The following is a 13,996-nucleotide window of genomic DNA, read 5'->3' as shown; positions in this document are numbered from 1 at the left end:
CATGATGGGAGATTTACAAACACACCTGCCCACACTTCACTGAGTGTTCAGCAGTTTTTGACCAAAACCAGCATGAGCCCCAGGTCCCACCCTCCCTATTCACCGGATCTTGCCCTGAGCTACTTTTTTCTGTTTCCCTGGATGAAAAAAGCCCTCAACGGGAAACATTTTGCCAATGTGGAAGAGGTGAAATAAAAAGCAGTAGAAGCACTAAAAGGTATCAGAATCAAGGAGTTCAAAAACTGTTCTGAGCAGTGGGAAAAAAAAGTCTCCATAGGTGTATTGCATCAAATGGAGAGTACTTTGAAGGTGACTGAAGTTTAAACATGTAAGAATAAATACACAATTTTTTATTTAAAAAATTCTGGCTTTTTGTCCCCCACCCCCCGTATTTTGCCTCTAAGCTACTCCATCCTATTGATACTATATCAAGAATGAAGAAATCAGATATCACAATTATTTCTCCATAGCTAAAGAAAGTACTGATTCACTGGTTCTCAAGCCCGGATAACAAAGCACCAGGGCCAGGGTCGGATGGCGAGGGTGGTGTCTTTTCAGATATATTGACATTAATCTGGAGTGTGGCTTAAGAATTCATAGCTGTTAAAAGCTCCCAGGTTTTTCTAATGAACAGCCAAGGTTGAGAACCTCCTCACTAATCTCTTCTCGGTATAACATGACATTTTAGCACCTGGTAGGAAGGGTGAGGCTTGAGCAGAGAAAGTATCAGTTCTTAGAAGGGAGAATGGGCACCAGTTACAATCTCTTAACACTTTTTAATGCATTGACATTTTTGAATGCCTACGAATTCATTAATTTAACATCCAAATGTTATACTAGGTTATAAAATTCTACTTACGTAAACAAGCATCTAATTAATTTTAGCTGTGATAAAGCCAAAAAAATCAAGTATTCTGCATTGTAATAAGAACAGACAAAATGGAGTTCTTTCAATTTTCAAATTTTGTTTGAGTATCAATTTGGAAGATTTTAATGTGGAGATTTGTAGTTCGTAAATAAGAATATCTCTCCTTAATTTCTAAGGTTTTTGGTTGATGTTCTTTAAAATCAAGACACTATAACTATTACCTAGCCTGGGGAAAAAAAAAGTTTATATCAGAATAAACTTGTTTAAAATAGATTAAAGATAAAGATATATGTGACAGGTGGGTTTTTTTGGTGTTTATTGAAGGAATATACACATTAGCAACTAATAAATAGACAAAAATTCTCATCTTGTTTTACTCATTTTGTTATTAAAACATTATTAACAAAGTGATCTTTCTACTTCTGGGGTAATATTTCCTATAACCAGACCTCAAAGAAGTTACTTCAAACACCATTTTTATCACAACACTACCCTACACAAAATCATCTATTAGCTCGCTAGAAAGTCTGTGGTATTAATTTTAAATTTCTGACTTCCCACACAAGGTCATCTACCTGCCAGTCCACCCATTTTGACAGTGTCATATGAAATTCATTAACTAAATCATCTGTTCATTTAGTAACTATCTTTTGAACTTCTATTATGCATAAGGTATTTGTAAGAGGTATTTGCTTATCAACAAACAAACAAGATTGGTTTTGCCTTCTAGAACCTTCCAATTGAACCATAGATAAGAAAGTAGCCACACACAGTTGAACGTGCTTAGAACTTGCTGTGTCACTCAGTAGTCTGCACTTGGTTTGTGGGGCAGTGGGAGCCATTGATTGTTTGCAGAATGGGAGAGAGATTGAGCTTTGAGATGACTGGAATAGCTGTGTGCAGAGAATTTTCATGGGCAGAACCCGGCTGGGGGTGCTATTGGAAGCTGTGACGAAGGAAAGGAGGGCACAGTGTCCTTGCAGCCTGGCCTTTGGGCCGCCCTTCTCCATTCCTCGTGTGTTTCTACTGAGTCAGATTTTCACAAGCCATTCCTCTGGTAAGACTTCTCTCTCCCTCCTCTCGGCCAATCTGTACTTGTCTTCTTTTTGTCTCAACAGTCAGTCCCTCAGGAGACCTTTTATGATTCCCGCATTTATGTTCCCTAACCATTCTCTTCAGCCCTTCAGCTGATAGAGCTTCTTCAGTTATCCTGTATTTCACTAACGTATGCCACCTTCCAAATAGGATAGTAACCTCCTGCGGCGCCAGCTCTGCCTTTTGAGTTACTCTCTGGACTTTACCCATGACATCTGTTCTAACGTGCTACCCAAATATTAACTGACTAAGTGTGATTCGACTTTTATTGAGTATTTGATAAGTATGAGAACTGTTATTACTGTGAGAATTATGGACTATTGGAATTTGAAATTGCATTTATTAGAAAAAAGAACTGTTTATTAATGGACATTTTGTCAATTCTTTGCAACTTCATTGGTTTATGGAGTTTGATAATTTCTAACATAATGTAGCTTTATGTTCTTCTTCTATTTGATTTTAGTAACGGATATATTTACTTGTATTTAAAACACTGAAGAGTCTTATCTATTAAAGATTTTTGCTTGGGAGGCAGGGCAGAGAAAAACCACTGTGTAATGGTTTGCATTGCTCTGCAAAGATCTTTAAAGATCTTTAGAAACATATAATGATTATCTTTTATTTTGAATTAAATTTATTAGGGTGGAATTGGTTAGTAAAGTTATAGATTTTAAGTGTATCATCTGTGTATTGCCTCGTGCGTGCCCACCACCCAAAGTCAAATCATCTTCCGTCACCAAATATTTGTTCCCCTTTACTACCCCCGCCCCCGTTCCTGCTGGTAACCACCATACTGCTGTCTGTGTCTGTGAGTTTCAGTTTTATATCCCACATGGGAGTGCAATCGTATGGTTCTTAGCTTTTTCTGACCTACTTATTTCATTTAGCTTAATATTCTCAAGGTCCATCCATATTGTCTCAAATGGCAGTATTTCGTCTTCTCTCAGGGACAAGTAGTATCCCATTGTCTATAGTGACACATTTCTAATGATTATCTTTTGGTTTCACAGTTCCTGCTGACCGCCTACACAGCCCCTCCGTCATCCAAGTGTTTATTTTAAAGACCCTTGATCTTTTCTTTCTCGTGTTTACAGTTACCACAAGGGCGTATAGTCATTAGTCATATGAAGAATTGCTAATTGGTATTGGACTTAAAGTCATTTGCATAAGATTTTACTTTTAGTAAGTAATTGCTCTTCTGCTTGCATAACTTAATCTCACAGTGACAAAATGAAGATATAGGTCACCAAAGTGCTGTACAAGAGGATTATTTCAGAAGTACTTCAAACTTTTAAATGCTAATTTTTATTCTTATTAGATAAGCACTAATTTATATTCTGATGAAACAATTAAGTAAAAATAAGGAGTTACACTCCCACCTACAGTCGCATGTTAAAAAGTGCGCCCAGTTGGACAGGTTCAGACTCCTGGCTGTGCAGCTGATTTTTTGGATATAGAAACGTGCATGTTGATATTATTTGAGAAGAGGGGATGAGGCAGGAAAGGAAGGTAGAGAGGTGAGCTCCAGCCCAGGTAGGCGAGGCCCATGAAGGCAGATGACCCGAAGGGATGGATCACAGGGAGGGCAGAGGGGACAACCACCCACTGGGCGTTGGGGAAGCCTCTGTAGCTCTCTTTTAACAAGAGAATACAGCAGCACAGAGGGTCAGAGTCAAAGGGAAATCTTAAGAAAACCGTGTTCCCAGAAATAGGAAAGATCCAGAGAGGAGGAAAAGAGGAAGACGAGAAAAAAATGAGAGAGGGATGAAGAAGTAAGGAGGGAAGGAATCAGGTATAACCCTTGCCACACTTGACCTTAGAAAGAAGGAGGGGCCCTCTTCTTCTCAGAAAATATAGAAGGCTATGACGCTGAGAGGAATTCTGAGGAGGAGAGGAGTGTTTGCTGTTGAGAAGGTGGACAGGGAAGTGCCTACTGCCCTAGGACAGCACCAGCTTTGGTGTGAGGAAGTGAAAGAGGGAACCAGGATGGGGCAAGGGTGTGGGGGCCTTGCTCAGTCAGAGGTCGGCAGTGCTGGGAAAGAGGACTAATGAAATGTTAGGTCTGCAGGAGTGATGTGGAATGAGTGGGTCTGGGCCGCCACTGAGTGAGAAAGGTAGGTAAGAAGTTTCGTGGCTACAAGAATGAGTATGTACAAATTAATGAGCACAGCTGAATACACTCAGACACTCATTCTAAATCTAACAAATGCTTGTTCTTCCAAGAAGTAGTGAAGTTGGAGATTAGTGAGGAACACATGCAGGGCAGCCAACTCTCTCTCTCTCTGTCTCAATGGCCAGAAAGGCAGACTGTCATTGAATTTTAATTTCCTTTTTAGTTGCTCTATTGATCTGTTTCATAAAGGATAGAAAGATGATCTAGAAAGAAACTCAAACTGCTTTGCCTCAGTGAGTTGGATAATTTTATCAGGTGAATTTAAGTGGAAAATAATTTGTTTTCTGGGGAAAAAAAGTAGAAATCAATGACATGCTTCCTGTCAAAGATGAATTAACATCAGCATTTGTTCTCCACTCCCTTCTGAGCCTTATTAAAATGATAGGGGTTTTTCGGTTGTCGGTTTGTTGAGGTTTGCTGGGGTTTGTTGGGGTTTGTTATTGTTGTTGTTTTAAGGCATAAACCCACAAGGACCACACACATACACACAAAAAAGAAAGCCAAAAAATTTTGGAAACTAAAAACAACTGACAAGTGATAACTGACTGAGCTGACTCAGGCGAGGTGACCTGGAGCCAGTGGCTGGGGCGGGGCCTGACAAGCAGGCTGGTGGACCCTGCAGGCCACCCCCACCAGCTCAGAACTCGGTGGCACCACGTGGCACTGGAAATTAGGGTAAAGGCCAGGATAAAGGAGAGCTGTCCCAAAGCTGGGTTAGGAAGCAGTGAGACCCCAGATGGCCAAGAGACCACCTGTGTCCTGACAGTAGGAGAGTTAAAAATAGCAAAATTCTCATCCTTCCTATGGGAGTTGAACAGGCGATGCTTGGGAAAAAAAATGTAACTAAACCATATCAGCATGTCACTTAGAAATGTGGACAATAAATACTAAAGAAGGAAACAAAACTCAGCTGAAGGGCTCGTATATAACTGCTTCTGAGAGGGGCAGCTAGGACAGTTATTTGGCTCTTTGTGTGTATGCAGAATTCTGATAACAAATTACTCAATTAAAAAGAAAGGAAGGAATAAAAAAACAGAGGCTGCTGCAGGAATCTGGGACTAAAGATGTTCCTGGTGAAGACATGGACCACACCTGCAGGGCTAGGGGACCGTGCTGGGCGTCAGGTGAAGTTACTGATGAGCACCCCTGCCAGCCTCCCTGGCCTCATGGGCAGGCCCGGTGCCCAGAGGAAGCCTGTGTGCCTGGGTGGCTGGGTGGGTGAGAGCCTGGTTCCTCTCCTGGCATGAGAACTGGTTCTCTTTCAGAATGACTGAGGGAAGACGAAGCTCTAAATGAAAGAAAACCCAGCCCCCCTACCCCCACCGCCTACCTATTTATAAATAGAAGCTGCTTTTCTAAAAGCTCTAAGGCAGTCTCATGCATGGCAGGGTTGCATCATTGCTGAGTGAGGTGGGATGCAAGGTAGCTTTCCAAATAATGAAAGCTTTAATTACCCTTCATTTTAATCAGTTTAATGGGAATCTTTCTATAATGGATTCTATACATCCCTGCTTTCTTAAAATTGCTTTGCCAAAATGAATTTGAACTTTCGATGACTTGGGGTCACCCAAAGTGGCATCTATTATTATTGCTCTCCCATTCAATGTGGCCATTTCCCCAGGACCCTTTGCGTTTTGGAGGACCCTTAACCCGAACACCAATGGCCTTGCTCTGTCTGTTTGGGTCCCATTTCCAGGGTTAATAATTAAATTCCATCTCATTCAAATTTCACTTCCTACTGCTAATTTGTACTGAATTTCTGACTGTTTGTACTCCACTTGCTATTTTCCTTCCTAATTTACTGCTTCTGTTCTGCTGAGCAGTTGGTGTCCCCCCGTGACCGAGCTTGATAGATTTATCTTCCCTAAAAGCAGACGAGAGTTCCGCGCACTTCCATGTGGGGAGAAGAGGCAGACTGTCAGGCCAGACCTACGTGACCTGGATTTGATTGCTCAGAGGCCTTTTTTATTTCGCCAGCTCCTTGGATCTCAGTGTGTTTTTAGGAGCTGACGTTGCCAGATAAGTAACCTGTCACCATCTATCACCTGGTTTGCTCACATCATTATGTTGCCCACCAGAGCGAACATAAAATCGTCTGGAAGATTTATTCTGAAAGCACTTCACCAGTGTTCTGTTTGAAAACGTTTACAAAAGGAAACCTGGGAGCCTGGAACTTTTGTTTTCATTTATGTCAGGCTGTTTCCCAGCTCTGTTCCACAGAAGTGATGGGTTCTTCCTCGGGGGTCCAGAGACCCCTGTTCTTGTACCCTCCGTGCCGCCCACGTCTTGCTGTGTGAAATTAGGTGAGTCACTTGACTCCTCTCTGCCTGATTTTCTCCTCGTAAGTGACATGGGATTATATGATTCCCTGCGGGCCCCACGGGCTCTAAAACGGTGACTTAAGATCAATGGTCTAATTTTGGAATGGCTTCATTACAGTTGCTTAAAAAGATCACCAGAGTACAGAAGTAATCGCATTGAGTGGCGTGGGATGCATATATTACAGCCCATCCATGTGAGTTTCGAGGAGGAACGTTAATGCCTGACTCTGAAGGTGGAGAGTGATTCCCTGAAGGCGAGACCTGCGGACCCGAGTCAGGCGCCCCTAACTCCTCTGGCGCCCTCAGCATCTTTCCTGTCCTGGAGGAAACGGGTGCTGGATCACCCCATCCTCTCCTAGGTGCTTTAATCAACACTCAGTGAAGCCGTGGGAAGCTGGGAAGTATGGAGGTCTTCAGTGGCTGGCCAGCCTGCCCACCCTCTTGGTTTCCCCCCAAAGGAAGCGTCATTGCTGATAGGGGAGGGTGGAAGGAATAGTCACAAAGTTGACAACTAGCCAAGTCACAGCAAAACTTCAAAATAAGCATCAGGTCTCTAGAAAGTCACTGTCTCACCATATGACTTCCTGTACCCGTCCTGCTTCAAGAGCCGATGGCCTTACTGATAGTATTTCTCCTTGTTAAATGCCATTTCTTTGTACCACCATATTCCTTCTTCCTTCTTCCGTGCTTCTTCGTTCTTTCACTGGTCAGACTCCCCCAATGCCAAGAAAGAAAGAGATGGAAACTGGGGGGTGTTTCACCTTCCTGGGACACCTGTCCTGTGAGCAGATCCCAAAGCAGTGCTTTCCAGTTACCTCTTCCTCTCTCCTTCCTTTGTGAGCCCAAAGTGTCTGAAAGCATCGCTTTGCATTTAAATAGCAATTCTCACGGTCATCTCAGCGGGTGCTCTGCAGGGAAGGGGTCAAACTGCCTTTAAGAAACTCTGGTATTTCTGTAAGTTTTTTTTACTATTCTGTTATATTTGTTTATTAAAGAACCTCAATTCAAGTAGAGCCCTCAATAAATCATCTTTCTCAGACAAATACCAGGATAGGAAAGAATTGATTTAAGAGTGGCAATCCAAACAAAGATGCCCTAGGTTACCAAAAAAAATAGATTGAGTATAATTGGGGTGAAGAAGGCCATTTTACTCCTCAGTGAAATGAAATGAGGAAGGTCCTGCTAAACACATTATTCCTCTGTGATCCAGGTGAGTCATGTGGCCAGGAGTCTAGAATGGTGGTATGGTAATTAGGTACCACAGGGACTATAAGTTACACAACTTCGTCTTACCTAGATTCACCCGGATGGAACGTGCTGGCAGAGGAAGTGGGACCTGCTTCACGTAATTCATTCAGAAATTACACTGCTGTGGGTTTGGCACCAGGGGCTCTCGTCATCCATCTGGGCTTCATGGATATATTTAAGAGACCTGGTTTATCTCTTCCACCTCATGTGGAACAGGATATAACAGCTCAAAATCCATCTTAAAATAATTTGGCTTTTGGTAAGGCAAAAATTGCTTGGGAAGAAGGCCAAGAAAAAGAGACTACCAACTGGAACTAGATGAAAACTAATTAGGCATTCCCATGTTCCATGGGGATTATGGAATGAACACCCACGTTTCAGCGGCACACCCAAACTTCCACCGCTGGAGTGCTGGAGCAGAATGTGGTTTTTTTACAGAGGCTGCGTAGTTTAACCTGGGCCATACGCAAATTAGTTGAAAAATGATCAGGTATCCACATTTTGTCTTCAAGGAACTTTGATGGTATGCCACAAGACATGTGCAGAGACCGTGTTATAGTGAGATACTTTTAATTGTATTGATAAATTGATCTCCTGAATGGAATATTCCATCTTCCAGGAAGTAGCTCACTACACCTAATTTGGGACATTTGAAATAACTTAAAAGTATAAATATACATTTTTGTCACCATTTGAAAAATTTTACCTCTTGCTTTTGGTTTCCATTTTCAACACACACACAAATATTTTTGTACTGGATGTGTTTGTGGTTTAAAAAAAAAAGCTTAAATTTTCGTTTGAAAAACTAATCTTTAAGTACATTGGTTTAAGATCAATCTGTCTCTCTTAATGAGTATTTTTTAAAATTATAATTCTAAAATCTTTCAGCCATGCGCTACATGGTATATTCTAGGTTCATATCATTCAGATTGGTAGAGAAAATCCCAACCAGAAGGCTTGAAAGGTCATCTGCTTTCTGTTTGGCAAGAATAAACGGCATTCGTTTTAGTCAAAGAGGAAATGATGCCATGTTTCTGCCTGAAACACCCTCCCTTCAAAGCAAAATCCTCTTTCATCTTAGTATTGTATATATGTCACATGTTTTTTCAATTTTTATCTTATTTTTATGGGTTTGGTTTTCATCTGCATTTGTCTGTGAGGGGAAGCAGGAAACTTGATAGAAGGGGGCATTTCTTTTTACCACCTTCCACTGTGTGCAGTTGTGCTGATGTTCTTAATTGAGTGATACCATCTTGGAAAGTTGACTCGTATTAATCTTTATAAAACATAATCCTTGTATCAGCATTACATTTCATTTTTTGTCATTAAGCTTTAAGCCTTTCCAAGAGACACTTCTGAATTACTTAAGTTATAAAGTATTTTGAAATAATAATTGGAAAATTACATGAAATCAACACCTACCTATATAAAAATTGTAAGTTGTTTAGATTTTGAGAAGTGAGAAGGAAAGAAGCAATACCTTTCTAAAATACAGTGCTTTACATATAAATGAAATCATACACTTTTGTGTGGCCCGACCAATTTTTAAAGCTTAACATCACACCTATAAACCAGAAGGCCGGATGATTTACGTGGTCCCACCGTGGACCGGCTGCCTGGCCTCGCGCTTTGGTCACACACCTGTGTCTCCATCCCCCGCAGACCAGCACTGAACCACACTCACGTAGAAATCACCGAGTGTGGGTTTCCCATGCCTGCTTTCTCTGCTATTTGGTGACTTGCTGTCCACTTCCTTCGTTCTCAAGCTCATTTACCACAAAGGAATCTGAGCAGATTTTCTTCTTGGCTAACATTCCAGAAGAAAAATAACCCGCAGCTTTTCCCTCGGAACAGACACTTGGGGTCACGGAATCAGAGGAACACAATTGTGGGGTTTTGGCTCAGGGTAGTCAAGGCTCAGAGACCATTTTTTTGTTTGTTTTTTGGGTTGTTTTTTTTTTTTTTGGTGAACGAGCAGCTGCAGCAGACCCAGCCAGGCCTGTGTGTGAGACACCACCGTCCTCTGCCTCCTGGACACCGCTTACCACGAGCATCCGCCCACGTGCCCGTGCACGTCATAGCGTTTGTGTGATACGCTCACAGCCTTCGAACCTCTGTGCCTTTAGACACATTGCGTATGTTGACTGTTAAATAATATAGCTTATTGCAGTTGTATTACATGTCAAACTTTTCAAAGGATCATTCACCTAGTTGGAATTGATTTTCAAATGACGTTTACAGAAACTTACCAGAGGTTTCTGTTTCTTTGGCCAGAAAGAACCTCATGCCTTAGTCTGATGGCAGTGTTGTAGCAGAAGCAAGGAGTCCTGCTTCACTCCCTGCCTCCTTCCTAGCTGACTCGAAATGTTGATTTCGCCTTTAAAGAAAACCTGGGCAAGGCCACAGTTGATTTGAGGCTCTCACAGTGCCATTTCGTTTCAGTCGGACTAGTAGATGGGACATTAATGGAAAATACAGATGTTTACGTTCAATGACTAAGTTCAAGATGATGTGAACAACTACACGTGATTCCCAAATATACACGTTTATGATGAAAACGTGTCGATGGAGCTTTTAGAAGATACTGGAAACGTACAGGGAAGTAGAACTTGTTCCTGAAAGAAGAAAATAATCCTACTTCTTTGTCCCTCATTATTATTGTCCTGGTTTCTGTTCCTGAACCTGAAGATTGTTTCACAGTGGGAGTTCTTGTCACTAAGCAGCAGCCGCAGCAACTCAGTCAAGGACCTGCCTCCCTCTCCTTTGCCGCCGGTGCCTGGCTCTCTGTCAGCCCATCCTGCAGCGTCGGGCCTTGTAAGCTTAGAGCCACATTCTGTAAGAATATTAAATCTCCTTTGGCTTCAATCCGTAACTTTAAAACTTTTAAATATTGATTTTGTAGCGGGTCACAAAAGAAATTTTCAGTAACATTCTCATTCCAAAGGATGTAGATTTTTTTTTACCTATAATTCACCAATGAAAAGCCCGTGAGTTTTGGCCCTGGAAAGCCCTTGGTTTCAGCACCTCCTGCCACAGAGGAAGAAGCGGAGGTGGCACCAGAAGCCGCCTTGGTCTGCATCTTCACCCCATGCCCACAGGGCCCACTGTGTGGTCCGCCTCAGCAGCGTCCAGCTGAGGGAAGGACAGCAATGGCGTCCTGTTCTTTTTACTCGCTCAGAGAAGCTGCTTTGAGTCGTTCTCTCAGATCTGCTTATTCTTTTAAGAACCGTAAAGGCTTCTCTTAACCGACATTATGAAAGGCCTGCTAATGAGGACTGCTTCCAGGCACTGCACCTGTGTAATGAACAGTCCCCCTCCCAGAGCGGAGGGGCCGTCACTCTAAAATACTGGCTGCACAGCCAGGCAGAGAAAAGACACACTGATAATTGGTGAGCGAAGAACATGCAACCCAAGTCAGCTATGGACTTTGCATAATTGCACATCAGTGGGGTTAATCGTGTAATTCTGTGATTTTCAACCACTGTGCCCCAAGAATTTTTAAAACATGTAGTACCCAACTATTTAATCAGGACACTGACCTCTTTACCCTCAGATTGTCAAATAAAAAATCATATCAGCCACCACAACAATAGCAGTCTAGTATGAATGAATCAAAATTATACCTGTTTTTTTGTCAAATTGGCAAATACATGTGCGCCACAGACTGTTAGTAATTAGTTAATGTGTGCCACAAGATGACAAAGGTTAAAAATCGCTGGTGTCGTGAATAGGAAGGCAGGAGGTAAAACTCACCTCTGTACAGTTGACCAGACGAAGAGCCACCAGAAGTGGCCAGTTCTGTGTTTGAACACAGTGATAGGCACAGGCGTTTGAAGGGTCACAACCGAACAGTGCTGGCTGCTCAGGCGCCCTGCATCCCAGGCTCTGTCTTGTAAGTAGGTGTCCCCCCAGGACAGGAGCTACACAGAGAGTCTTTCTTTAGTCAGAGCTCAGCATTCTCACTATGTCACTGAGGACACCGAGGCTAGCCCAGACCAGGTGCAGGAAATGATGCAGCCCTCCCAGTCTTCCTTGTTACGTAACTTTCCAGTGTAATTGCTCATAATTTTGTGACAGTCGCAAGGGCAATCCCTCGTACCTTAGGAGTGTTTGTTACCTTCTCGTTTTCTATGTAGTCATTTAAGTGCAAACACAGAACGGACTTCCTCAGGTTTTAGAAATTGAAACTTGTGTAATTTATTATTTTTAGTTTATTTTGTGGGAGTAAGTAATCTCATCCTAAATTACCAGTTGTTTGTAATTTATTCTGTAACCTTTTACGTTACAGTAGACAGTCTGTGTATGCCTACAAGATCTCCCATACATAGTTTCTTTTTCCTAGTACAGAAGTCCTGATTTGATGTTGTACCTACAGAGTTTATTTTGGCACCGATTTTTAAAAAGCAGCAATTGTTACGTATTCTCACATCGTCATTTTAATGCTGTTGCCCTATTTACTATACAAATGCCTTTAAACACAGCCATTGTACTCCACAACAAGATTATGAAGATTTCTTTATGAAAAACAGATGTCAATGAGCTGATAATGTAAGTACTAGTTCTCTTACCCTACCTTGTTCCCCATGCTTCTAGAAATCTGTAGCTTTTTGCAGCCTTCAGCATGTAACGTCATGGGTTTTAATGGGTCTCGAGACAGCATATAGTCGAATGACCTGCACATGTGTGATCAATAAATGTTATTGGCTGACCAATTAGTGTTATTACTTCATGAATCATGAATTACATTCATCATCCAAAATGATGCAGCCTTTTGTATCTCAATATTATAAAGATTGACTGCTAATCACAAAAACAGATAACTTCTGAAAAATCTACATATAAAGAAAATCTGAGGTAATAGTTCAGTTTTTCATTACAATCCTTTTTCATAAACATAGAACTAGAAAACATAGAAAGAAATCTTACTCAAGATGAAGTAACTTGGAAATAAATAGTTGTATACGTGAGCCGGGCTAGTCATTTACAAAAGAAGAGTCTTGACTTCCTTGCCTCCGCACCCCCTCACCCCGCATCCTTCCTTTTTCAGGACAGAGTTGGCAGGATCGTAATTCTTAGGTTTCTGAGACGCCCCTGTAATCATGGTCCGCGGGCACCTACTGGGCTCTCTCTCCATCTTCATCATGACTTTCCTTCGCTCAGTCCCATCTCCCCATCCTCCTGCTCTGGTTTCCTCAGAGTGATCCCTAGCCCTCTTGCACGGAAATCTTCTGGCGCTTGCTAGAAATGCCTGTGTCTGGGCCCACTGCAGACCTCCTGAATCACAGTCCTGGTGGACAGGCAGAGGAGCTGCCTGTGAAACATGCACCGCCCCCAGTTCTTGGTGCACGGAAGTCTGAGAGTCCCTCTCTGTGAAGCCTGTCCCCAGGATCCTCTTCCAGGCTCCCCCCACCCAAGCTCTTGGCTGAATTACCATTCCTCCAGGCTCTTTCAAACAATCAAGCCACAAGGCCACAGCCCTTTAAATTCTCTAGATTGTGGGTGCATCCCCCTACCTAACCGAACTCCCTGCCTCCTCCACTCCTGACTCTTCAGCAGCTCCCTGCCCACCCCAGGGCTCCTCCCAGCATTGGCCAGTGCCCCATCCTCATCCCCACGGTGGGAGCCCCAAATTCCTTTACCTTCCACTCGCTCCTAGCACCACCACCCTCAAACAGAAATTATAGAGCCAGGACTTTTAAAGCAAAAAACAACTTGCTTTCTTTCTGGGGGGTAGGGAGAGATGGTAACTTAGTCTGAAACTTTTACTTACCTGATTTTCACCAGCTACTTTAAAACTCACTCTGCTCTTTAGTCAGAATGGTCTGACTTACAGAAAGGAGAAGAAATACTGCTTTTAAGTTTCTTAATAAGATAAGAACTTTGTTACTGGGCTGATTTTTCTTTGCTGAAAATGATTGGGAAAGTGGGGAGAAAATTACTTAACATCTACCCCAGACAAGTTCTTTATATTCACTGCTGGTGTAAAAAGCAGAAAAGACCTCCTGTGACGTGTTAGAATAGGTTCCCTGGTAATTTAATGTCAGGGTAATAATGCAATTCTCACCTTAGAAGCATAATTAGATTTCCTTGTTATATAGGGACTGACCCAGTTCAAATGCATAATCTCATTCTATCTCCCTCTGTATTCCCTTAGAACTTGGTCAGTGCCTGTCCAGTAGCCCTTACAGTGTTCTACCTCACCGCAGAATTATTTGTCACACAGAACCACAGTGTGAGCTCACATTAAGGGCAAAGGCTCTCACAGGGAAATAACGCATGGTAGTTGGAAAG

The 13,996-nt window shown here is 42.3% G+C and overlaps 1 protein-coding gene across 1 annotated transcript in view; it reads left to right on the top strand.

Moving 5' to 3' along the window:
* PLCL2 (phospholipase C like 2) overlaps positions 1 to 13,996 on the top strand; it is a 163,169-nt gene that overhangs the window by 126,365 nt on the left and 22,808 nt on the right.

This window comes from Phyllostomus discolor, chromosome 7 (genome assembly GCF_004126475.2).
Source record: "Phyllostomus discolor isolate MPI-MPIP mPhyDis1 chromosome 7, mPhyDis1.pri.v3, whole genome shotgun sequence".
NCBI classification, from domain to species: Eukaryota; Metazoa; Chordata; class Mammalia; order Chiroptera; family Phyllostomidae; genus Phyllostomus; species Phyllostomus discolor.
This window is presented reverse-complemented; position numbering and strand designations above follow the sequence as displayed.